At 39.8% G+C, this 23265-nt stretch overlaps 1 protein-coding gene across 8 annotated transcripts in view; it reads left to right on the top strand.

The window, feature by feature from the left end:
* Window positions 1-23265, top strand: part of LOC122560108 (extracellular sulfatase Sulf-2-like) — a 303645-nt gene that overhangs the window by 140533 nt on the left and 139847 nt on the right. For 2 of the 8 annotated variants that reach the window (XM_043710353.1, XM_043710352.1), the window contains one exon: window positions 12335-12427. The exons of 4 other annotated variants lie outside the window; for them this stretch is intronic. The gene's annotated coding sequence lies outside the window, so the exon portion shown is untranslated. Of the gene's footprint in view, window positions 1-12334; window positions 12428-23265 lie in introns of those variants that run through there. 2 more of the 8 variants (XM_043710355.1, XM_043710356.1) reach the window with 2 other exon arrangements.

The following is a 23265-nucleotide window of genomic DNA, read 5'->3' as shown; positions in this document are numbered from 1 at the left end:
GATATATAGATAAGATTATGTTATGGCTGTACAGGAAATTGGTTAGACCACTTTTGGAATACTGTATTAAATTCTGATCTCCCTGCTATAGGAACGATGTTGTGAAACTTGAAAAGTATCAGAAAAGATTTACAAGGATATTGCCAGGGTTGGAGGATATGAGCTATAGGGAGAGGCTGAATAGGTGGGGCTATTTTCCCTATAGTGTTGGAGGTTGAGAGGTGACCTTGTAAAGGATTATAAAATAGTGAGGGGTGTGGATAGGGTGAACAGCCGAGGTCTTTTCTCTGGGGGAGGAGAGCCCAAAACTAGACGGCATAGTTTAAGGTCAGAAGGGAAAGATTTAAAAGGGACGGAAGGGGCAACTTTTTCAGAGGGTGGTGCGTGTATGGAATGAGCTGCCAGAAGAAGTGGTGGAGGCTGGTATAGTTACAACATTTAAAAGGCATCTCGATGGGGTATATGAATAGGAAGGGTTTAGAGGGATATGGGCCAAGTGCTGGCAAATGGAACTCGATTAATTTAGGCCATCTGGTCAGCATGGATGAGTTGGTCCGAAGGGTCAGTTTCTGTGCTGTATATTCCTGTGACTCTATAAAATAAAAATATGGATTTTGTGCAGTGGGAAATTAGTGAACTTTCTTATTATGAGTATTCCATAGAAAAAAGCTTGAGATATTGTATGAAGTTGCTAGGGTTCGAGAGATCACTTGAGTTAGTTTCAGTATACAGCTGTATTGACCTTTTTATTGAGGTAAAAGAAGTTTTTTTTTAAACCATGCCTGCCTGGGAGAACTTGGTCAGACAGAGTTAAAATCTCCTGAACACTTTGCCCGAAAAGGTGTCTCATAAATTTAACTCCAATGGTATTATGTGGGTCCTCCCAGATATTTCAGAAAAAGGTGAATCTGTGAACCTTTACCTGTGAACATCTGCCCCCAATCAGCTTTTGAAAGTTCTTGCCTTATACAGTCAAAATTACCTTGCCTTCAATCTAGAACTTCAACTTTTAGATTCAGTCTATGTTCCTTCTAAAAGCAAGTGAAGGCATTGGCTTCAAGCCCTGGCATTATTTGGGTAATTTGTGCCCCAGAAGCTGCCAAACCCCAGCAAAGCTGTACCATTACAGCTACAACACTGGCATCTGCCCAGTCATGTGGAAAATTGCCCAGGTATGACTTAAATTTGAAAAGTGGAACGAATCCAACCTGTCTGGTCACTGCCCCATCAGTCTACTTTCAAACATCTTCAGATTATTGGAAGGTGACATTAACAGTGCTATCAAATGGTACTTAGTCAGTAATTCACTGCTCACTGATCTTTCATTTGGGTTCCCCTTAGGCTCCTCCACTTCTGATCACATTATATCATTGGTCCAAACACAGATTAAGGATCTAACATTCAGAAGTGAGATGAAAGTGACATGGAGGCAGAATTTGATCAAGTGTGGCATCAAGAATCTCTAGCAAACTGGTGTCAATGCGAATTGGTGGGAAAAAAGTCTTCACTGGTTGAAGTCATATCTAGTTAAAAGCAAGATGGCTGTGGTTGTTGGAGGCCAATTGTCTAAGCCATAGGACATCATTTGAATGAGTTCCTTGGGGGAGTTCTGCTCCCCTAACCAGACCTAACCAGTTCTGCTTCATCAATGACACCATCCCCACTCCATCTCACACGCCCTGACCCTCTCCCGCCCCAATTCGGTCAGAAGTGGGAACGTTCACTGTGAAATGATCAAATTCTGGAGTGAATTATGTTAAAATGCATGGACGATATCTCGGGCTTGGACTGAGAGGGGGCGAATAATAATTTTGCTACATAAATGCTGAACAATTGCCATCTCCAACCATTCCTGCAAATGGGTTTTCTTTAAACAGTAATTAAGGATTACTCTAGTGTTACATGTTGGACACAGCAATAAATTCTGTCAAGATACTGAGTATTAAATTGACTAATTCCCAAAACAGTTATGACATTTAAGTAGCATGCTACCGTCCCGTGTTTGTTACTGTATCACAGCCACCTTTGTGTTGTGGACAGCTTGTTAAATTAGTGCCTCCATTTTTTTAAAACGTGATTTCTATATGGAGACCTACCTGCACTTTTAAGAGACCTCTTGTAACTGTGAGGATTGAGTTGAAGTGTGTTTGGTGAGAGAGGGGTTAACAAAACCTCCAGGTGTATGCTGAATATTAATGAAAAGGAACAGTACAATTTAATGCCAGGAGTGTTGTTCCAAGAGCATTGATTCTGTATAAGAAGTTCTCCCATGTGTTATGACTAAGTTAGAAGGTGTGAACTGACACCCTTGTTCCACCTGGAATTCAGTTAAAGCAGAGTCTGAATTTAAAAAGGAGATGAAATTGCCAATAAAATAAATTAGTTTATGTATAGAGCTTGGAGTCAGAAATAAGCCTGCCAGGTTTCTTAAGTTAACAAGTATTAAACTAGTTTTATTTTTAAATCACTTGGGAAAAGATACAAAAATGATTAACACAAGGTTTTAAATATACAAATGTCTTACCAGCCATTACTGCTGATGATCAGATCTTAAAGCTTGCTCATGTTAAAAATAAAGTCGCAAACTAAAATTATTCAAGGATTCACAGCTTGTTTACAGCTGAGGGGTCACTTTCTACAATGGAACACTGAGGGAAATGCTGAGCATTCCGAGCTGGAAATGTTTGAGGAACAGTTTCAGAAATGACTAAGAATTTTCAAATCACCAGTGACTCTGAGAGCCAGGCAGTCAAGCTGAGAGATTCCCTTCTGTAATTGGATTTCTACAGAGAATGAGTTGGGTAGCTTCTCCCTCTCTCAGCAAGCTGAAATTCAAACAATATCAAAACCAAAGCTATAAATCCAGGCATGTGATTTCCAGTAAATCTGTCCAAGCAATTAGCTTAAGACGTATGAGTTAAAAAAAGGACACAGCATCCTTTTAATAGCCCCTTTTCTTTGTCAAAAAATATCTCTATTAGTCTTTACAAATGAAGCACAGTCCTCAATTTTTTGAACAGAAATCCTCCCAAAAAATATGATATTTATAACTATATCATAGCTTCCTCAACACTGGACTAGACCAGGCCTAACTATAATGTCTAGGCAAAAGTGAGGACTGCAGATGCTGGAAACCAGAGTTTAGATCAGTGTGGTGTTGGAAAAGCACAGCAGGTCAGGCAGCACCCGAGAAGCAGGAAAATCAACTTTTCGGGCAAAAGCACCACTCTGATCTAACTACAATGCCTTAACACTCTAGCCCTTCCACTTGCACAGAAATGTCCAGTTTCCTTACTTGCTAGTCCAGCTGTCTTCTCTTCAACAAGGGTCAATACAATGGTGTGAGGTATATCATTGCCAGTCATGGAGTGCTCCCTTGTATTATGCACTTTCTTTTCCTTGCAGGCAGAGACGAATTGAGTGCCATCTGAATGGGCACCTAATCCTTTCAGGAGTATGCAGAAAGCTCCTGTGACTTCACTAGGTAGTATTTCTCTCTCCCTCTTTAATAGGTGGACCTCAAACTGCTTGAACTAGTTTCCACATTCATATCCATGTTTTCCATCTTATACTGAGGCCTAGAACCAAACTCCTGTGTAGCTTTCTTCCTTATTGTCATAGCTTTAATGCTTGAAGCTTTTTATAAGAGCCATTTTGCTAGGGAAAGTGGCATAATGTAATAACTAGAGAGCACATGGGGTTGTTGAGTCTTTTGCATCTCCGGACCCAATCATATTGATAGACTGAACAGTTACTAACTTCCATTGCTACTATTTGATAAAAGTAGTCCTTATTCTGAAGAGTAGCTAAAGTTCAGCAGTAGAAAATCCCTTCAGGAAATGTAAGAAAGCAGAAAAATGAGCCGCCTTAAAATGTCACAATCAACTGACGTTTGGCCAGTTTAATTGGCATTATTTTAAAAGTAAAGCTTTGAAATATTTCAATACTTCCTTATGGTTTTAAAAATGGAATAATGACCATTAGTAGCTTTGCAGCTAAACCTATCCTTGTGCTAATTAGCTTATCCCTGTATTGATCAGAGTTAATTTACAACAAAGACAGAACATACATTTGTAGTTCATTCTGTGTCTAATGATACTACTTCACTTGCTGAGTGCTTCAGCATATTCTGTTTTATTGCAGACTTCTGACTCACAGTTTTAGAATATTTACATCTGGAATATTTGTCTGGTTTTGTAAGCTACTTATGTTCCAGAAACAAACATACCCTTTTTCCATAGTTCATAACAGCAGAATGGATAGTTTACCAATACTTTATAGGAGTTCACTTCGGTTATTCCTTAAATTTTTGTGAATAATTCAACTTGTAGATATTTAAATGTTATACAATGTTTCAATGCTTAATGCATTCCTTTGCTGTGCACAATGAGAAGTTATGGGAAAGATAATTTTTATAGAATAATAAGGTGTAGCTTATTGGAAACCCAGTCAATTTGAAGAATACTTTGTTAGTATAAGGTGCCAAATGATTTATGCTTTGCTTTGGGCTTGGAACAAAGAATATGATCTGAGGAACTATTCACTAGAGACTGTCTAAAGACTTCACTACAGTATTACACAAGATCATTAGCAGGCGCCTGGAGGTTGAATGATGATGGATACTTTATAAGCCATGGTAAAGAAAGCCTTAACTAAATTCTGATCAATTCCAATTTAATGGCTATAATAAAGTTAGTGTTCAAGCTAATGTAAATAATATCATGAGCAATGCTTTCTTCAGAAGATGACAGGTTGCACAGTAATGAATTTGAGGTTATGCATTCATCATGACTTTCAGCTCGATGGAATTATTTTGGCATTTGTTCAAGATAGATGGAAGACAAATCTTCACTTTTTTTTAGTTTTATACCCTTACTTTTTAAGTATATTCATATTTCAAATAAATAAAAACAAAGTTACATTCCTGTAATAAAGTTGCCAACAAGAAATTGTTCTGATTGAACAAAAAATAATTTTGAGACTTCGCCTGTATTTCATGTTAATTTAAATGTAGCTGTGATAGCAAGAATGTGGGCGCAACATGAAGGTATACATGTTGAGAACTGGTGAGGGCATTAATACACAATACAGCTGTGGAAATGTAGATAGGGCACATAGCCACAAGTATGAATGTATGTTTTGAAGGAACAAGTGCTGAGCACTGTGAATGCACGATACAGATCTAAGTTTAGAAACAGATTTGAGTATATGTTAGTTGAAATTTCACTCTAAATTGTTGTTAAATGTTGTTTCAAAAAGTATTCAGCATTGTGTTCCTAGTGTATTCAAGAAATAAACCAAGTGGTGGAATTGTAATGTTCTGAGCATCTCATTTTAAAGTTATTCAGGAGCAAGTCTCATGGGGCTAGCTGACCTCCAGACCCAAGTTCTTCAAAGGTGTTCCCTCTACACCAAATATCTATCCAATAATACTATCCCAAATTGATTCCATTATTATTTGTTTTCATCTTCACAATTGATCTTATCATTTGTGAACTGTAAGTCCTTTCTTAAGTGTCATTAAATCTGACTTTCACGTATGTGGTGGCTTTTGTTCAGTCACTAGTGCTGACTGCTGATCTAATTTATAAGGAAATGTTTCACAGATCACATTGTTGCAGTGTCTATATTGTGTTCATCATATAAGTCGAGTATTACTTTGAGTTAAGGGAACAGAATTTGACTTCCAGAAATAAATAGCTAGTGCATAGTTTTTTTGAAATTGTAATATTTTTAAAATTGTAAAAATTGTAAAAAATGTAATTTCAATAGAGAGTTTGGAAAATGTTTGAACCAATGATCTCCAGCAGTTGGAGTAATTTGGAGGAGTATGGTACCCTTTTAGATTGATAAGGGAGAGCCCAAGTGCCCTTTGGAGTTGTTGAGAGTAATTATGAAAACATGTGAAATGAGGATAACCTCATGGGAACAGGCAAATAATTTAAAATATTTAAATCCACAAGCTATTATAAAAAAAAAAGACTTCCTACTATGTCTAAATGCAGCTTCAATGGACGGTTACTTGTGTAGGCCTGAGGACATCTAATTATAGGATTAGAACTGCATGACTGATGCTACAATCTATCATTATCACAGTGGGAGGCCTGTAAATTCACTGCTTTTGCTGTTTGAAGTACTTCGAAAGTGTTGCATATGGGATTGTGAATGTAAGAAGTTGTTTTTGTAAGGTTACTTGAAGGCACTTAAATATATTGAATGATTTTTAAAATAGTAAAGCCACCAATATGCAATCGCCTCTCATCTGATTCCTGCAAGCTATTCATGGTGGAACCTGGCTAAACTTGCATGCATTCTGTCATGGCAAAGGTTGCAGGCTGAGAAGTGGCATGTTTTGGTCACAAGGTTGTATAAAATAAGGGACCATGGGAATGAACAGATGATCATGGATTGTCGTGGAGGGTATGAGAGACCATGGGTTGGGCGGGCAGCATAGCTTGATATGGCGGATATGAAGGACCATGGAAGGTATTTGGGGTGATAATGTGGCATGAGTTGGCATGGATGGGGCATGGGGAGTGAGGTTCTGAGAGTGGTGAGGGTTAACATGGGTGTTCTTTCGTGGTATCAATTTCTTCTGGTATAGCTGAGGAAATGTCTTCATAATGACCAAAATGGCCCTTTTCACATAATCTGTCTCACTATTGTATCCAGGTAGAGTGGGCTCGACTCCTACTTTCCCAGAATGAAATATTGAAATGAAATATTCCCACTGAAACATTTTCTGTTGGGTTGCATTAGCAATGTGAGGAATGTTCTAGCCTCAACAGGAAAAAAAATCACGATAAACTGTGTGAGCACACCAATCACAGAACCAAAGGGGCCACATTGCCCCTTGAATTGAAGGATGGGATACTGAGGAAGAGTAATGTTGAATTATTGTATTAAAAGTAAAAGTGTTCTAATTTTTCAGGAGGCAGTGTATTTCTAGTTAGTTGTTGTTTCATTAAATACAGCAATGTTTTGCCTATTAACATGCATGAAAAAACTTGTTGTCATAAGACTGCTGTGTTTACTTCAACCAGAATTTTGATAACTGTATCCCTGTATAATTGTGGTTTATCATTAATTTTGACTCAGTGCTCAAACAATTATGACCCATATGAAGATAGAATTCTGTGAATCTTGTTTAATTCTGCATTTTTAAAAAATGCCTGTGGATCATCATGTTTCAAGTATCAGTACATTAAACAGAGTATTGAGATTGGGAGTGTATTTACATAAATGTTTTAAGAATACTAAATCTGCACTTTCAAACTCCTAACGCTACAGATTTGATTGTTCGTTTGCAACAATACCTCTGCAGCTGTCAGTCTGCTCCATTGTTCTTACTCTTCTGCCTTAGAAGCCCAAATTCCCAGTATTCCCTTCCATCTTGGTATGGTTGCTGCCCTGATTTGAAGATAATATTGTGGTGCCAACTATTTGATGGGCTAACAATGTAAGCCAGTATAAGTATGAAGAATGACTTCAACAATGAGTAGGATGTTGGTTTGACCAATAGTTGCTTCCTATATGAAATAACTCCCAGAGGCCAGTATCCCATCACCTTTTACATCAGAGTCCTTGTCACTGATCAGCCAGCTCTGAGTGAACAGAACTTCTGATATTCCTGCTTATATCTGTCAGCCAGGGCTCCCTGATTGAGGCTCTTAATTTTGTCTAATCAAGGAACTCTTATTCTGTGGGGTCCACCTGGCTGACCATGTTACAGCCACTACATCTCTATTCCATTCAGAGTCCAAGGACAGAGGCTGGCTTTTTCTTGGTGTTGCTCCTCCTGGGGAATTTTAGCATCGGGTCAGGTTCCTCCAAATCTGCCTCTGATAGGGGTGGCATGTGCAAAATAGCTCACCTCTTGTGCCCAGTGTGTCACAGAAGAAATTCTCTTTGGGTGACAAAGGTGTCAAGGCAGCGAGATCTGCCATGTCCATCTCCGATTCTAAAGTATCTTTAATGTTTAATGGAGAGGGAGAACCAACAGGTTCCAGAAATGTCAGAAAGGCAGATTCCTACACCATTTGAAAGTTTGTTGCTTCCATATCGTCCACTTGTACCCACCTCACATACCCAAACTTTGTACATCACTGGACCAGAACTCCAATCAACCATGGCTGTTACCCATGCAGGGCTATTCCTGTGGTTCCTACACCAAAACTTCATCCGCTGAAATCAACTTCATCTCTCACATAACTGAGTCTTGTGTCCGGCATTGATGTTCCTGATGCCTTTTCATCCTCCCCTCCTCCTGATGAGATCTAATCTGGTGTAGAGTCTCCTTCCCATTAGCAACTCTGCTGGAGCTATCCCTGCAGTTTCATGAGGCATGATCCTATAATCAAATAGGAACTGATACAGTTTGGTATCTAGTGAGGCTGCAGGCTGTTTCTTTAAGCCTGCCTTCAAGCTTGAACTGCTCTTCTCTGCCAGACCATTCGGGTGGTTTGGTGTTGTCCTTGCAAAATACTCAAATTTCCTGCTTGTAAATGATGATCCATTATGTGTGACCAACACTATCAGCAGTCTGTATATCGCAAAAGATGCATGCAGTTTTTCTCACGTTGCTCCTGCATTTGACAAATGAATTCTTTGCATGTCCAGCCATTTTGAGTGGGTATCCACAGTGACAAAGAAATTGAGCCCATGAAAAGACCTACATAATCAGTGTAAACGAGTCCAGGGTTTATCTGGCTGTTCCCACAAATGGAGGAGAGCTGCTTGTGGTAACTTTTGTCCTTGTTCACACTCTGGGTACTGCCCCACCAACATAGCTATGTTTGCATCCTGTCCTGGCCACCAGGCATAACTTCTCATCGACATCTTAATTTTGGAACCCTCTGAATGACCCTAGTGGAGTTCAACCTGTATCTGGCGGTGACCTTTGCTCGGGACAATCACTCTTGCTCCCCACAATAGTATGCCATCCTCTACTGTGATCTGGTTTCTCTGGGTCCCAAAAGATTTGAGTCTGGTTCTGACAGCCCTTTGGTTTCCCCCATCACCACCAGCTGTTTCAGTTTTGCCAGGACTGGATCTTTCTGTGTTCAAAGTTTGATCTTGTCAGCTGTGAATGGAAATATGTCCAGAAAGTTTGAATCTATTATGGACTCTTCTGGTGGTGTATCTGTTAATGGAACGTGGCTCAATGTATCCGTTACGTTCCCTCCCTGATGGTGTTCCATTTTGCAATTAAACGACTTAGTATTAGAGCTCAATGCTGGATTTGTCCTGAAGCTATGGGCAGCACTGTCTTGTACTCTTTAATTAGACCTAGCAAAGATTTATGGTGCATTATTATTACAAATTTATATCCATAAAAGTACCAGTGAAACTTTCTGACAACAAATAAGACCGCCAAACCCTTCCTTCTCTATCTGAGCATATTTACGCTCTGTGTTAGCCAAAATCCTGGAAGCATACACTAATGGGTGTTCCTCTCCATTGAGCCACCTAATATTAACCAATGCTGCAAGGGGAGGCATTGCATGTCTAAGATTATTACAAGATCTTGCTTGGGATCGTAGTGTACCAACATTTCAGAGGATAATAACTATTTCTTCACTTCCCTGAAAGCTATGGCTTGGCTATGCTGACCATTTCCAAGGCTGATCCTTTTCTTTGATGAGCTGATGCAAAGGTGCCACAATAGAGACCAGGTTATTTATGAACTTTCCATAATAGCTCACAAGCCCGGGGAAAGACATAAGGTCCGGTATTGATATGGGAGCCAGGACAACTTTGATCACCCTCACTTAATCTTTTGACAGGTGTAACCCAATCCTGTTGACTGCCTGGCCCAAATAGGTCACTTGGGGTGCCTAGAACACGTTATTCCCTTCTAAGTCATACACCCACCTCGATAGACTTCTGAGGATTAGGTCCAACGTCTCTAAGTGCTCCTTATTGGTCTTCCCTGCTATTAGCACATCATCCAGATAAATGGCTACCTGAGGTAGTCCTTGTAAAATGTTCTCCATTCATCCGCTGAAAGGTTGTCCAGGCTGACGATATCTCAAATGGCAATCTCATGTATTGGTACAAACCCTTATGGGTATTAATTATAGCATAATTCTGGGAATCCTCATTTAACTGCAATTGTAAGTATGCATGGCTCACATCCAGCTTCATGAAAGACAGTCCCTCCCTGCCAGCTTAGCATATAAATCCTCACTGTGAGGGATTGGGTATTTATCCAGCTGTTACCATTTTTAAAATCCTCACAAAGGTGAACCAACCTGTCAGGCTTCATAATCGGTACAACCAGTGCTAGCCAGTCTGCAAGCTGGACTGGTTTGATGAATCCTTCACTTTTTCCCCCTTCTGATTTCTGCCTCTATTTTTCCCTATAAAGCAAATGGCATTCGTTGGGCTTTGCAGAATCGAGGTATTGCTTCCAGTCAACGCACAAGGTGGCCTTAGAGATTTTGATGGTCCCTATTTGGTCCAATTAGGGAACTTGTACTCAATGAAGTCTACCTAGCTGACCTTGTTGCAATCACTACAGTATATATTCCAGGTGACATGGAGCCATTTTGAGAGATGTTTCATAAACTGCGTGTGTTGTTGATGAGGAAGACATAATCGAAGATTCCAAGCTGTAGAACAGAGAGCCAAATATACTCCAAGACTTGAGACATTTGCCAATTTATACTCAAATCTCTGCTAAACTAACAGAAGTATTACGTTCAAAAATATTAATGCCTGCTCAACAATGGTGGCGTTTTCTAATGAATGCAACTAAGTGTGCCAGTAAAGCAAAATTTGAAGGAAGAAAGCTATAATTACAGAGACTTGTAAGAGGGACTGAAATGTTTAAAAGCATTTTTCGACTTGAATTACATTTTATCTCACTAACTACACTGAATTACATTCTGAATTTCAGAAAATGTATTCAAATTTTAGATGTTACTAAATTGTTATGTTGCTGTTTGATTTGCCAAACTTATGCTCAAGATTAGAATTAGGTTTAATGTCACATTGCTGGCATGAGTGCAGTGGAAAGTTTACCATGTTGCCAGGTTGGTGCCACCATGGGTGCAAGGTACCTAGGTACATGATTTTAGGCAAAGTGAGGACTGCAGATGCTAGAGATTAGAGTCAAGATTAGACTGGTGCTGGAAATGCACAGCAGGTCAGGCAGCATCTGAGGAGCAGGAAAATCGACATTTCAGGCAGGGTCCCTTCATCAGGAATGCTGATTTTAGGAATAGATTAGAAAAATAAAGAAATAAATAGTTCTGCACTACAGTCCTTCAAACAAACCTTGCCAGGCCAAGTCTCCAGTCCATGCTGAACTCTGATTACATGGTAGTTTAAGTAATGGAAATTAAAGCCATTAGAATTTTCCAAAGGAAATACTGATACACATTATTAATTCATGCAGTCATTAAGAGGCTGCAACTTTCTGGAAAGGATGTGTATTCAATAATCTAGCGCCAGAAATGGATAGACAATAATGCCAATATTAGCTCATTAACATTAGGTTACTCAATATAAGGTTTCAAAGTGTTTAGTCAAAGTAGATTTTGAAATAAACTTATTTTTTTAAATTGAAACCTCATAAATTGAGTTTAAACAACACATAAGTAGTCTTTTGATATCGCAGAACTTGCTTATTGCTTAAAAAAAATGTTTGTCAAAGCTTTGTTTTGCATTCATCAGAAAAGTTTGCAAGAAATACCAGAATAAAAGAAAAACAATTTATACTGAGTTTATCAGAGTGCAGATTGACTAGCTGGTGAGTGGATTATGATTTGTTGAGGAATTACAATAGAGACTGTAGTAGTAAAATGATAACTGACAGTTAATGACCAAGATTTGTTTTAACTTTGCAATTATGAAGGTGGACTTTGATTAGGCAAGGTACTGCCCTAAAATATGAACCAGAGAATGGCTGTTCAATTTATAACTGACTTGAAATGGGCACAATATGTATTTTCTTTGTTTGTAAAGAATAACACCTTGAGCATTAACATGTAGCTTTAAGTTCACACAAGTCTTGTTATACTGCGAGTCTGACTAACAATCCTAAATTTGTTGTCAGCATAATTCTTCTCACATTCTGCATTAATCCTCTGATTCATTGAAATACAAGAAGAGTCATCCTTTTTCAAAAAAGGAGATATTTAATCCTGTAAATAATTGCAGCAAATAGTGCTTGTTGTAAATGACATGAGAAGTTGAGAATTATGAATTGAATTTCAGTTAAGAACGTAGAAAGCACAGCAAATGATACACAACTCAAAGAATTTTAATTTTTAAAAATCATTTCTTTTCTCTTTTTTTTATTGCTGAATTACCCACCTCACATTCCAAGTCTTCCAGGGTTATGGCCCTCTAGGACATATTGAAACGCTTTAGAAAGCAGGACATCGTTCTACCAGATAAGTGACCTCATTTTTCACATCAGGTACATGCCATATTTGGAAACTGTATTTTGTGTACATACGGGGTTCTACAACCCAAAATGTGTTCCCTAATCTATAAAGAAGAGTGCAGGAAAGTGATATGTGCTGGTCTTTGATGAGCCTCCCAGCATTTAAAGTTGTATTCAGCAGCTAATGCTTTTCTTTTTGTCTCTGGCTTCCAGCTCGTTGCTCAACCCTCATTGATCAGAATGATTGACCTAACTCTCCATGTTGCAAGTTAGTATTGTTGAGGTCTAGACTATAATTATGAAAACTTTCCTTTCAAACAGAAAGATGACTTGAGGTATTTAAATCGGTAAGCAGCTCTCTCAATTTTAAAAGATGCAAAACTCTTGGCCACACATTCAGAATTTCACAAACGTATTCTCTGAAAGCATCACTCCCTCTAAACAAGCTCAGATGGTCACCTATGTTTTCTTGTCCTGCTCACCCCACACTCTCTAAAACTTTGGTGATCAATGGAGCTCAATATCATCCATATACCCCTAGACTTCAAAATGGCATCCAAGACACACAAGGTTGTGGGGTAGCTGTTAGCACAGGCTGTGTGCGCCCACCAGAAATATGTCAAGCAGAAAGACCACTAACATTGTCTGCAGTCTATAAATCCGATGACAGAGGTGGAGATTGCCATCAGAAAAATGTCATCAGTAGTGTTAAATGTCACCAACTGGGTCTTTAGCTACGTTAACCAGCTGCCTGAACATTTGGCACGGTCAGCCTCTCTCTGCATCTGGTTCCACCATCAGTAAAATGGCACAATGGTGAAGCTGCATTAAAGAGCTGTTCTGTGATTTGTTTTTTAAATGGCCCATGTCTCCCAATTCACATCCTGGTATTGGTAAAATCCTGTCCGTTAGATTAGAAGACTAAAGGCTTGCTGTGGTAACAGGTTTAAATGGGAGTCATCAAGGAGGAAAGAGAGGGAGAGGGGAGAGGACTGCCAGAGGTTCGTTCCAACTAGCTGCAGGCAAGGCTGCCAGTGGTTGAGCAATTACTGTTGGGAATGCGCGAGAAATCTGAAATAGAGTGAGGGGTCCCAGAAGGTTGTGGCACTGCAGGAGTTTACAGATGTATGGACAGGCAAGGTCATGGTAGCATTTCAAAACAAGGATGAGAATCTTTAAATAAAGGCATTGCTTCGGCAGGAACCAGTGTAGGACAGGCAACATAGGTAAAGGTAAAATACAACCTGATGAAATTTAAGATTTAGTTGAGTTTTGAATGAGCTGACCTATCTCCCTATAAATAGTGCCATAGGCACGATTTTATTTCCAGAAAGGTGGGGCAAGATCAATTCTTGCTGGCCATGGTGGTATTTCAGAGATCGCTGTGGAGTAGGACTGGTTTGAAGGCCTATCTCTGTTCTGAGATTTGCTCGGTTGTGTTAAAATCCACTAGATCCTCTAGCCCTCCCCTTCAGAGCCCCTCAGGTTTCCATCCAGCTTCAATTTCCCTCTGTTCTTCTTATTCTGCACACGACCTCCCTATTCACACATCTCCTACACCTTTTTGTGTTCTTCATGATTCCTCCATTGCTGCATAGCAGCTCCTTGACATCCCACTCCCTCTATGTATAGCCATTCAGCCAGTGTCCACTATGTGCAAATATAAAAAAAACATTTCAGACAATGTGTTGGAGATCTCCTGCTCTTGAAAAGAGCTCTCATTCATGCAACTAATTCAATAAATATTAACCCCTCAAATGGCCAAGCTTTAGTCACCCTTCTAAAAGTGCTGAATTTTTAGGAGGTAAAACAAAATTACCTGTTAAGCAGCAATAATTGTAAGAGGCTCAAGGACATGGATTTTACATTTCAGAATGGCATTCTTAAATATGATCTACGCACTTTCAGAAAGGAAATTATTTTTAATGATCATGTGATCCATTCCAATGTAAACTTCAATCTAATACAGATCTAATACAATGAATTCAATGTGAGGAATAATAATTGCTTCATATTTTAATCAATTTTGTGAAATATTAAAAAAATGAATAAGTATGAATGATGCAGTTGTTGGTAATATTTTAAATTGAGATTGAACTAGCTGCAAAATTACCACTATCTAACATGATTAGATAATTGTTTATTGCATCCATAAGGTAGCTCTCTTCAGTGTTTTGATATTGCTGTTAGTTCAATGGGTTAATGCTTTTGAGCAAATAGAGAGAAATGTCTCACAAATGTGTAAAGCTGTCATCCTCCTACTGTAGTATCAGGTAAAAGTAATTTCTAGGCTATTTGAATTTTAAAATGTTGCTGTAAGATTTTTCAATCAACTCTAGTTAAACCCTTAAAATATTGAAGTACTTTTGTTATCCTTAGAATGATCTATTGATGCAAGTGAAATGTCCACTCATCTGAAGCCATACATCTTTCTTTCAAGTTATTTTAGTATTTAAATATTCCTGCATTTGTGTGTTTTTTCACAATGGTTGGGATATAAACAATGGTCATACCATAAATTTAAACTGTGACATTATCACATACATTGTGAACATGTACACTCCAATGTTCAATCTAAATATTATAATTCATGTAATGTTCTACTCAAAGGGGGTAAACAATGAGACATATTAACAGAGCAATGTAAATGTTTAAAAATGCAATTATGGTGGGCGAAGGTGTTTCTTGTCTTTTATTATATAAATGGCCTGTAAGATTCAGTTTGTTACAGATAATGAAGTCTTTGTGAAGGCTTGAACATCAATTTTGAAAAGATAATAAACATGTTAATGCCTTGTTTTTGAATTCCTGTTAATATTTCTTCAGAAATTTGTCTGAAGCAGAAAAAAACATTTAATAAATAAAGTGAATAATTTTGTTAGATTTCCTTCATTTTGTTTTAAAAAATGTAGATGTGGGTAGATAGTGGTAGCATAATAAAAGAAAGACAGGTTCCATTACTGTTAAAGATGGCATATTTTAAGAGTTGGACAGGTACTGATTGGAAGCCAATGTAAAATTGAACATTGGTTCAATTAAGTTTTGTTCCAAGTGAGCAGCAATATTAGTGCCCAAGGTCCTAGCATCAACTCCTCCTCTACTGTGCTGGCTCAAAGGGTTCATTGTGGAATACATAAAAATTAGGTCATTTTTGTTTAAGAGTGAAGAATAAAGTATACTCAGCTTAAATCTATATGGTTTAATAGTACAATTTTATTTTGTGCATGTTCTAATTTCCCTGCATGGTTTTTGGGGTCTATTTTATTCAAACAGTTGATGATCTACCAAATTCAGGAATTCACTGTGTTGGGTACAGAAGTGTCAGTCCCTGTTCCCTGGATGAGTGCCAAAGTACATTTTTTGTGCCATAACTCCAAGCTAACACAACTTACATTTTAATTGGCCACTGCATGTGCCAGCAACAATGCTACTTTGAAGATTGCACAGTGGGAAGTGGTTGAGTCTAGCAGTCAGACATTCTCGATTCTGAAACATTCAATCTAGTTTCCTCAAGCTATGTCATTTAGTCCATAATGTGCATCGACAAAGATCCCATGTTTGGATTCTATGTTGTTTTCCCACGTAAAATTGCATAACCACAAAATAAAAATGTGTGGACCTGTATTTGTGAAAAATGGATGCATAAATTGTATACACCAGCCTTTTCCATCCCAATTTTCCATACAAAATGGAGCATGTTACCCAAACTTGTTCTAATGGAGTAAATATTCTTGCATTTCATAGGCCTATACCTGTTGACGCTGAAGTTTTGAAATGTTAAATTTCAAATGGAATTTTTTTTGTAGGAAGCGTGCTTTAGAAATAAAATATTTTATTCTTTTCCCCACTGCACCTGGCAGATGGGCTTCTCTGTCAGATTGTTGTAATTGTCTTCATGCTGAGAGATTTACTGTTCACAGCCTTCTGTTTTCTGCCTCCTGATAGAAACCTAGCTAAGGATTTTCTTCTGTCATTTGCAAAACCAGCAAGCCATACAGGATGATGTAAAAGTCAGGAACCGTGAAAACATTTTCTATGTGCTTGCATCAAAAACAAGCTCCAGAACTACCTTTGTGTTGTCTGTCATGTCCATCATATCTAGGTCCCTGCAGTATTTCAATCCTACAGAAACTGATAACTTTAACTTGAAATTCACTTTCTTTTGAGTTCTGAATGGATAACAGAAGATTCAATATTACGTTTTTCACTACAACAGCAAACTAAACAAACTAACACAGTTTTAGTCGACAATTTATACTTTAGTCCAGAAAAGAAAAGATTTTCCTTTTTATTTTATGTTTAGCATCACCGAAAGAAAGACAGTTTCACTTTATGCTGTTCTTCAAGAATTGAACGTCTACATAAGTAACCGTGTTGCTGAACAAAGAGACCTAAGGCTGCAGGTGCATAGTTCCTTGTAAGTGGAGTCTCAGGTAGACAGGGTGGTGAAGAAGGCATTTGGCATGCTTACCTTCATTGGTCAGAACATTGAATAGAGGAGTTGGGATGACGTATTGTGGCTGTACAGGACATTGGTGAGGCCACTTTTAGAATACTGCATACAGTTCTGGTTGCCCTCCTACAGGAAGGACATTGTGAAAATTGAGAGGGTTCAGTAAAGATTTACAGGGATGTTGAGGGTTGGAAGGTTTGAGATTTAGCGAGAGGCTGGGGTTGTTTTCCCTGGAGAGTCCAAGACTGAGGGATGACCTTTATAGAGGTTTATAAAATCATGAGGGATATGGTGAGGGTCAATAGCAAAGGTCCTTTTCTTAGGGTGAGGGAGTCCAAAATTAGGGGGCATCGGGTTAGGTTGAGAGGGAAAAGACTTCAAAAGGATGTGAGGGCTAATTTTTTTTTTACACAGAGGGTGGTATGTGGGTGGAATGAGCTGCCAGAGGAAGTGGTGGAGGCGGGTACAATTGCAACCTTTAAAAGGCATCTGGGTGGGTACATAGGACGGGCTTAGAGGGATATGGCAAAAGTTAGGACTGCAGGTGCTGGAGATCAGAGTCGAGAGTGTGGTGCTGGAAAAGCACAGCAGGTCAGGCAGCATCTGAGGAGCAGGAAAATCGATGTTTCGGGTAAAAGCCCATCATGGGCCAAATGCTGGCAAATTGTGCTGGGTCGCAGTGGCTCAGTGATTAGTGCTGCTAACTCTCCGAGCCAGAGACCTGCGTTCAATTCCAGCCTCTGGCAACTGCTTGTCTGTGGAGTTTAGATTAGGGTGGTGCTGGAAAAACGCAGCAGGTCAGGCAGCATCTGAGGAGAGGAAAATCGATATTTCAGGCAGGAGCCTTCATCAGGCCCTGAACATTGATTTTCCTGCTCCTTGGATTCTGCCAGACCTGTGCTTTTTCCAGCACCACCCTAATCTTGACTCTAACCTCCATCTGCAGTCCTCACTTTTGCCTGTCTGTGGAGTTTGCACATTCCTGCCATATCTCTGAGAGTTTCCTCCAGATGCTCCGGTTTCTTCCTACAAGATGTGCAGGTTATATTTAGATTGGTCTCATTGTCCAGGGATGTGCAGGTGAACTAGCCATGGGAAATACAGGGTTAAAGAAATAAGGTCGAGGGTTGGGTCTGGGTGGAATGCTGTTTGGGGGAAATTGTGGACTTGATGGGCTGAATGGTCTGGTTCTAGACTGTAGCAATTCTGAGGTCAGACAGGATGTCTGGTCAGTATGGATAAGTTGGATCAATGTGCCTCTATGGTGCGGTATAACTCTGACACTGTAGTTAATGTTTTGCAATATAGAGCACAGTCCTGAAGACTTGAGTTTCAATTTTCTTCTCTCCCAGCCTTGGACAATTTTAACATCAGGATTGTCCCACATGGTACAAGTTTTCTTGCTGCTTTATTCCTCTACCTAAAGCTAGACAAATCCTTCTAGCCTTGTAACTTCAACTAAACCTTGGTCCAAACAATCTCTGTCCACAACTACACTCCACTTATCTCAGACTCTTCTCTCCCCTTCTTCAATTCTCTGACTCCATTTCTAGTGATAATCCTTCAACCAATATGCACTATTAACACAACAACCCCCACACTTCCAGAAATCATGACAAAATCTGATAACCTAAAACTCAAGTTTGTTAGCTGTTCTGCTGACAGAATAGAAATCCCCTTCTCTGCCCAATCCTGCAGAAAAGGGGATTCCTCTCAGTAAAGAGGCTGGGCCACCAAAAAGTTCATCGCAGTGATGGACGGCTGGACTGATTGAAGATAAGGCACAGCATTGTCTTCCATGGGGTAAGACCATAAGACATAGGAGTGGAAGCAAGGCCATTCGGCCCATCAAGTCCACTCTGCCATTTAATCATGGTTGATGGGTGTTTCAATTCCACTTACCCGCACTCTCCCTGTAGCCCTTAATTCCTTGCAAGGATGAGTCAGTTACACAACAATGAGAGGTGAATGGTAGCAAAATGGTCTGGTTCATGTCCTGAATGCGGATGCACCAACCTCTGTATTCAATGGGTCATCCTCTGCTAAGCTCACTTAGTCCAGCTTGATGCTGCCACTTAACACATTTCTCCCTGCCTTTTCAACATTCCAAAGGACCAGTTCATTCTGTGGTAACAAAAAGAAATTGCTGTCAAAATTCAGCAGGTGTGGCAGCATCCGTGGGAAGAAAGCAGAGTTGTTGTTTTGAATCAGTGATTCTTCTTCAGAAATGTTAGCAGCTGGGAAAAAGTGGTATTTATATCAAAGGTAGGTTGGGGGGAGGGATGGAGAGTGCAGGGTAAGGCATTAAGGAAAAGGTATGTGGGTAGGTGGAGATGGAGCTCAGAGACAGTGATGTGAAAAGGAAATTATGGGCAGCAAGCCAGGACAGAAGTAAAGCTGAATAAAAATGATGAGCTAAGAGTAGGAGAGAATGAGTAAGCCATACTGAGTGCAACCCATGTAGTGTGATAATAGACCTAGGGGTACATGAAAAGGTTACTGTGTTAAAACCTACTGCGAATCCTCTTGCAAGGATGCCTTCCTTGAAGAAGCTCTCCTCCTCCCTCTACCAGGATCTCAGTGAGTCCCTCTCTCACTGCACCCCCCAGGTCATCTCCTCTGCCCTGAAGCTCTTCAGCCACGTCCTCAAACAGACTCGCTACCACAGCCACACCTCCTTCCTCAGCACCTGTCTACAGAACTGACTGACCCTGCATGGACTCCGGACTACGTTAAGAAGGGCTTATGCCCGAAACGTCGATTCTCATGTTCCTTTGATGCTGCCTGACCTGCTGCGCTTTTCCAGCAACACATTTTTAAGCTCTGATCTGCAGCATCTGCAGTCCTCACTTTCTCCCTGTGCTAAAAGCAGCCCATGTCATAATAGGATCTTCCATAATAGATGGAAGAATGGAATCTGGCTGTAAAGTTAGTGAACAGATGTTGAGGCCGAGAGGCTACAGTGTCCCCAAATGAAAAAGATGTTGCTCTTTGAGCTTGCACTGAGGCTTGCTGAACAAGCCTGTGACAGAAATGTTGACCTGGGAGCATGCTGGTGGGCTGAGGTGGCAGGCAGCTGGAAGCTCTGGATCATTTTAGTGTATAGAATGCAGATGTTCTGAAAAGCAGTCACCCAGATTGGTTTGTTTGTTTGTTTTATCTCCCCAGTGTAGAGGCGACCCAAACTGTGAATAGTGAATGCAAGTAGACTGGATTGAATGAAGTACAGGTAAATCACCTGGAAGGTGTGTCTGGTTACTCTGTGATATCCTGGCCTGCCACTCTGATAGCCTTTCCGTTTCCATTCAGGTGCAAGAGATTGATGACCTTCATTCTCATTGACCAGACTTCATGTTCCTCCAAATAAAATAGTGATTTAGACCACAAGGTGTTGGAGCAGCAACAACAGATCATTCGACAGATTGAGTCTGCTCCCCTTTTGGATATGATCCGGTTTATCTGTTAATCCTCAACTCCGCTTTCCTGCTTTTTCCCCATTACCTTTGATTCCTATGCTGATTAGAAATCTGTCTACTCCAACTTTGAATATATTTAATGCCCCAGTTTCAATAGCCTGCTGTGAGAAAGAATTCCATGGCTTCACTATCCTGTGAGAAAAATCTCCCCTCGTTCTGTCTTAAATGGATCACCCCTTATTCTGCGACAGCGCCCTCTAATCTTAGACTCTTCCCACCAAGGGAAACAACATTTCCACAACTAATGCATCAAGTCCCCTAAAAATATTGCATGTTTGAATAAACATATACTTGTATTTCTTTCAACTTGCTTTACTTTATACAATATTTACAATGTGGTCATCTCCATACAGTGGAGAACCAACACTGATTGGGTGATTTTGTGGAACACTTGATCAGTCTTCAAGTATGACTCCAAGCTCCCAGTGTCCTACTTTTCAAATTCCCCACCCTGCTTCCACTCTGAACTTTTTGTTGTTGGCCTCCTGTAGTGTCCCAATAGACTGCAACACAAGCTTAAGGAACAGCACCTTATCTTTCAACTAGAAACTTGATAGCCTTCTGGGTTTGATGTTGAATTTAACAGTTTTAGATTGCAAACTCTGCCCCTTGATTTTTATATCCCTCTGTCATTTCCTTTCCAGATCCTGCTGTTCACACCTCTGGAGACTTTTTTTTAATCAACGTATCCTATTACCTTTGGCCTTGAATGTCACTCAATTAATCTCTCCTGTCCTCCACAGTCTAACTAATCCTCTCTTTTTTGTTCTTTTTCTGACTCTTGTCCTTTTCACTTGTTCAGAGACTGTTATATTTCTAACATTTATCCCAATCCTGATGGAAGGTCACTGACATGAAATTTAGCTCTCGCTCTCGCTCTCTCTCTCTCTCTCTCTCTCTCGCTATGGATGCTCCCAGAGCTACTGAGCATTTCCAGCATTTTTCTGTCGTTACTTCAGAATTCAGCATTTTATGTTGTCTGTTTATAATTTGTCAAAATATCTTTGCATCCATTATGTAAGTAATATGCTGCTGTTTTGTTCAAGAAATTCTTCCAATATATTGAGTTCATAAATCAATGTAGCCTATAGCTATCCAATGGAATCAATCCCTGTTGGCATATTCCTAGGGAAACAAATGTTTTGAATATTATGTTGAAGTCCACAACAGTATATTTATCAGATTTTATTACTACCATTTATTTGCATGTTAGATATTAGGCACTTCATTTACACTATAAAGTGTGGTGAAGGCAGCATGTGAACAATACAACCCAATCCTTTTGTGTTACTGGCAGCAAGCAGCAGCTCCTGATTTTCACAGCTCAGTGCCATGTGTTACTAAGTGGGCAGGCAGATCAACAGTAATTCAATTTTAGTAACACCACATGGTAGCAACTCCAACCTTGTTAACACCAATGCTGAGGTGGTGATAATGAGGCTCTACATCAACAGCAACTTGTATTTATATAATGTCTTTCACACAGAAAATTACATATGGTGCTTCATAGAGGCACATGCCAGGATTCTAAAAAGTGTGTTGGGAGGCAGGAGGACCAAGAACACAGAATCAGGTTGGATAATAAGGGTGGTGATATACCTGCTGCTACTGGCACTTTACTGTTGGTGGGAAACGTGGCAGACAACACTTCCTTAAACAAACTGAGGCCAAAGTGATGATTAAGCACAACAGAGGATTTTTTTTTTCCCATCACTAACACAGACCACCAGGCATAACCCATGAATTCATAGAATCTTAGCATCCTTATAATACGGATAGAGGTCATTCAGCCCATTGAGTCTGCACCAACTCTCAGAAGAGCATCCTGCCCAGACACCCTGTCGATCACCTTTATTCCTGTAACCTCGCATTCATCATGGCTAATCTACCTAGCCTGCACAAATCTGGACACTACAGGATACCTTAGCATGGTGAATCCACTTAACATGCACATTTTTGGACTGTGGGAGAAAACTAAAGCACCTGAAGGAAGTCCATGCAGTGACGGGGAGAATGTACAAACTCTACACTGACTGACAGTCACCTGAGGCTGGAATTGAACCATGGTCACTGGCATTGAGAGGCAGTAGTTCTAACCATTCGCACTGTGTTGCCCAGTTCAGAGTCAGGGGCTTCCTGGTCACTCTCCTTGTGACCACACAAACTCCCCAACATCCTCCTTTCCCAATGAAAGAAAACACTGCCCCCTCAATTTCTATCCCCATCATGTACAATATTCTTTAGTCCAGGCCAGATGCAGTCAGCATTGTTAACTGTCAACCTTACAATACTTCGCCAGCATGGTACTGCAGTTTTAACCTGGACTGTTGCTTAAATCTCCAATCTTAAGCTAATTATTATATTATAAGAAACATCACCAATTTGCACGCAACAAGGATCGATGCAGTCGTGACAAAATCTATTTTACTGAGTTTGATCAGAGGATAGTTTTTGCCAGTACATGGAGTAACCCCGTCACCTGCTCTTCAAAAAATGTCACAGGATCTTTTAAGTCCACCTAGGAGGGCTTACCTGCCTGTCTTTGAAGTCATAAGGATAGTACCCCTGACAGTGGAGCACTCCTTCAAAGCGGAATGTCCTCTTTAAATTTGTGCTCAGCTCTTGGAGTGTAACTTGAACTCTCAACCTATTTTGAATCCAGAAAAACAATTACTGTCAGTTGAACCACAACTAATACAAGGCATTTGGCTGGAGATCCAATAAAACAATGACCATCGTCTGAAGGAAATGAAAGAAGGGGATTATTTGTCAGTGTGAAATGGGGGAGAGCAAATCAGTCCGCTTCTCAAATCTCTTGGTAACTAAAGCTAGGGAGTGATGTAAAGTGGGCTGCTGCTTTGCATTTTGCATATTGCACAAGGTCAAAATTACCAAAGATTTAAATTTGAATTTAACATTAATGCAGAAATCTTTAGTGATAT

This window comes from Chiloscyllium plagiosum, chromosome 20, assembly GCF_004010195.1.
Source record: "Chiloscyllium plagiosum isolate BGI_BamShark_2017 chromosome 20, ASM401019v2, whole genome shotgun sequence".
Classification (NCBI taxonomy): domain Eukaryota; kingdom Metazoa; phylum Chordata; class Chondrichthyes; order Orectolobiformes; family Hemiscylliidae; genus Chiloscyllium; species Chiloscyllium plagiosum.
This window is presented reverse-complemented; position numbering and strand designations above follow the sequence as displayed.